The sequence below is a fragment of the Sinohyriopsis cumingii genome, unplaced genomic scaffold (genome assembly GCF_028554795.1).
Source record: "Sinohyriopsis cumingii isolate HCF-2022 unplaced genomic scaffold, ASM2855479v2 utg001870l, whole genome shotgun sequence".
Lineage (NCBI taxonomy): Eukaryota > Metazoa > Mollusca > Bivalvia > Unionida > Unionidae > Sinohyriopsis > Sinohyriopsis cumingii.
In genome coordinates this window covers 968240-972500 of record NW_028316076.1, presented here as the reverse complement: position 1 = coordinate 972500, position 4261 = coordinate 968240, and the positions used below count along the sequence as shown (strand labels likewise).

At 35.5% G+C, this 4261-nt stretch overlaps 1 long non-coding RNA gene across 1 annotated transcript in view; it reads left to right on the top strand.

The window, feature by feature from the left end:
- The window catches only part of LOC149771406 (uncharacterized), a 10139-nt gene extending 6784 nt beyond the window's left edge, over positions 1 to 3355 (top strand). The window contains exon 4 of the long non-coding RNA XR_016418298.1: positions 3237 to 3355. This is a non-coding gene — a long non-coding RNA (uncharacterized LOC149771406). The remainder of the gene's footprint in view (positions 1 to 3236) is intronic.
- The last annotated feature ends 906 nt before the right edge of the window (positions 3356 to 4261 follow it).

Genomic DNA, 4261 nt, shown 5'->3' with positions numbered 1-4261 from the left:
AACCTACAATCATCATGTTTTCTATTCAACCTACAATCATCATGTTTTCTTTTCAACCTACATTCATCATGTTTTCTATTCAACTTACAATCATCATGTTTTCTATTCAACCTACAATCTTCATTTTTTCTATCCACAAAGATATTCTCGACATTTATCAGGTTTAAATTACTTCTCCATTATACTGGGAAGAATAAAGAGATTTTCAGGAGAACAAATTTACTACCATGGGAGTTTCAAGGTTACTAATTTACCACTACAGAGTATATTTCACCCATTCTTCACGGAAAACAAAATTATGAAATGTATTGTGACTCAGATAGTATGAAACCACAATGGCAGATACAAAACAGCGAAACTACATGAAGTCTTTACCTTGCCTGTATTTCGTTTTCCTGGATATCCATCAGACTTCCAGACCTTGATTTCCATTAGGCCGTAAGCTTAGACTTAATAGTTTGGATATCCATTAGGCCATAAATCTGATCCTTAAACTTAAGACTACCAACCAAAAATCTGATTGAATGAAATTAAAGTCTGACTCAAGATCAAACAACGAAATGGAACGTCTTGTCTGCCTTCTAGATGTGTCGTTGACAACAATAAATCAAAATAGCTTTGAACAGTTTCTAACGCTTCATACTCCAGGTTTCTTCATGAATCCATGTTATCTGATGTTTCTATTTTACATCTTGCTTTCAACCGCTCCGGTGGCCTAGTGGTTAGAGCAGAGGTTCCCAAACCACGGCCCGCGGGCAACTTGTGGCCCATTAGCTCTCAGAAAGTGGCCCGCGAGGACTCTATGTTTACTATAATGTATTTTAATAATTTCAAAAATGTATTGACGTTCAAATAAATAAATAATAACTAGACGAAAGTTGCAATAATGCGTGATCTACAGTATTCTAGAGTCTAGAATGTTATTTCTAAGTCTAAGAAGTCTGTCATTTTGGTCGAGCACTCGGAGCTCCGTCGGCGTTCGATAATTTACCCTGCGCGTGGTTGTTGTGTTCGGATATAATTATGGAATGTGCCCGTTGAGTTAGCGAACGAAACGTTTTGAAATTCCCTTTTCCCAGCCTTGAACTTCAGTAACTGGTTGTGAAGAACAGTTACAATTGTAAAATAATTATATTGATATCGGTTTTCGAAACTGATTTAAAATTGTTCAATAAACATTTGATTTAAAACCAAAAATGAATGTAGTGTAGGACTGACACTGACTGCTTTTAAAGTTTTAGAATTTGGTTGCCGAAAGTTAATACATTTAAGGATGATATTACACGACTTTTATAATTTTATAAACATTGATACACATTTATAATTTTATAACGTTGTGGCCCGCTTAATTACCGAAAATAGTAGATATGGCCCTCTACTTGAAAAGCTTGGGAACCACTGGGTTAGAGCGTCCACCTCGGATGCGGGAGGCCGTTGGTTCGATCCCCGGCCCGAGTCAAACCAAAAGACTTATAAAAGTGGTACTAACAGCTGTCTCACTTGGCGCTTAGCATTAAGAGGTTAGTGTTAGGACTGGTCGGCCTGGTGTCAGGATAATGTGACTGGGTGGGACATCATTCTACTTGTATGCGGCATGATGCCCCAGTTCTAGACATCACTATAAACTGCCACACCGCAGACATTGTAGCGATATGACTGAAAAATTGTTAAAGCTACGTTAAATATCCAAAATCACACACACACACACACACACACACACACACACACACACACGCATATCCTAAAAAATACACAGTGATTGTAAACGTTCCACGATAATCACGCCTGATTTCTGTACCGAAACCCTAAAACGGTTTTTCCTGAGAAATAATGAACTGCATTTGCAAGTTTATATTATATATATTTTATAAGAAAACGGGCAGCATGATATCACGTTATCATCATTAAAGCAGTCACTGTAAATTTAAGCAGACTTATGACAAATACAGTGAGTTGTGATTGGTCATCATATACTGTCAATCAAACCGAACGATGGCAAGGCGTAACCGTATTGAAAATGTAGCTGGTAATCAGAGAAATAACGTTACTGTAACTATACCAATGGTTAACAGTAGGATCCATGAAATATAATGGGTGTGATTATTAACCACAACTACAAACGATATGTGTCGTTTTGGAGTTCGAGCAAGTATTTGGAGTTTAAAATACTGTAGGAACCATTTGGACCTGTATGTGCAACAGCTTTTGGTGGATAGAGACATTTCTACTGGCCAGAGAGTGCCGTGCAAATGAGATCTACGTGTGGCGGTCAGGGTTTTATTTAGTGCAACTCCTCATGTACAAGCCGATGTCAATCATATAGATTAAATTATTTATAGCTAAAATCAAGTGCAATAGACGATAGCATTCAAGTTTGTCATCTGGCAATAAAACTTCAATTTGCAGTGACAGCTGCAGTGATGATACACTAACAGATGAAATTTAATATTGTACTACTAGTTCTTGCCATTGTGTTACAAATGGTTAGGAAGGCCGACAACTGCTTACACTATATGGAGCCCAGTGACAACTCTCTTCATTCCTATGGAGTAAGCTTCAATGTACAGGGACAGCTGTTTATGATGACTTAGAAGAAGAAACCTAATGTTGTCCTCCTAGTGTTGCCTTTCGTCTTTTAAACTCCTGTAATTTGCATGTGGAGTTCATTATTTGCCAGAATAACCATATATGTACACGCCTGATGTCTAATTGTGTTTAGTGATTTTATATAGTAAAATACATGGCCTAATGTTAGTTTAAGCATGAATTTCAGGAAAAGAATGTTATATAATTTTAAAGCATAGTCTTGGAAGAATTCCATCAATTTGTACAAGTTAATCTAAAGACAATAAATAAACCACAGTATATTTCGATGGATAACCTTTACAGGTACATACATATTGTGTCAATGTAAGAAGGATGGAGTGAAAGAGAAAAATGGGATAGATCAACATTGCTTTTCAGATTGCCAATCAGGTATTTGCAATAATTAGACATTTTCTGATTTTGAAGAAACATGGTGCATATGACTTACATCAAAAATAGTATTTGATGCATACGGCAAATAGATACAAATTCTTCAGAGTCCCACACAAATAGTTATAGAGGTAAATGAAAAATGATCAGAGGTCTTGCCATTAGGCAAGTTGTTCAATATCACTCTCAATCTCTAAACCAACAAAATTAACGTTTAATATTTTCTGTGATGGTATTGACTCTTTTTGTTTCTTTTTCAGGTTACATGCACACAATTGTGGAAATATGTAGCGAAATAAAAAGTTCATTACTGTTCGTATTAAGTGAAATGCAATCCCTGTACTATGTTCTGCGAGTTAAAAGCCGTGATAAAATGTCATCTTTTGATATTTCATTTTCACAAACGAACTGATAAATCTTTATGCTCTCTCTCTTTCTCATACGTTCTAGATCAAGAAACCCAGACGGAAATGTAGACTAACTTTAAAGGCCGCTCTTTTATTAATTTTCATAGTGATTTGCAAACTTTCACACACACACACACAGACACACACACACACACACACACACAGAAATATATATATATATATATATATATATATATATATATATATATATATATATATATATATATATATATATATATATATATGTGTGTGTGTGTGTGTGTGTGTGTGTGTGTGTGTGTGCTAAACCTAAAGAGTGAATTTCAAAGACATATACAACTCGGTTTTTTGAAGTGACCGAAATAGTTGGATGTTGTGCTCTAATCGCAAATAGGAATGATTAATTCATTTAAGGGTCCGAAATGTAAACCTTGTTCCAATGTTAAAAAAAGTATACGCAGTGCTTTTATTGTTTTTATTCACTGGTTAAGGAAATTCAGAAATAAAAAAAAAATCTTGCTAACTCCTACCAAAGGCAAATTTCCATTGGTGAAAACATTCACTCGTTAATGAAAGAAACACAAATATGTGTTTATTTTGTCTCTATGATATTTTGATTATACACAAATCTAATGGAGAATTGCGCAGTCTGGGACCAAGAACGAAATCCTATCAGCGATGCGCGACAAACTGGATGTTTTTCAGTCACCCCGAATAGAACTGGTGATATGTAATATCGACTAAATGTGCATTTTTGTGATTGTTTTTAACAAAAATAGCACTGATTGCAACTGAGAAAATAACGGCCTTTGTCCATTACCTGAAATTCACTAAAGTCCTCCCCTTAATCGAGCATTATAATCCGTAAGATATGCGCTGTTTAGGAACACTGGATCAGA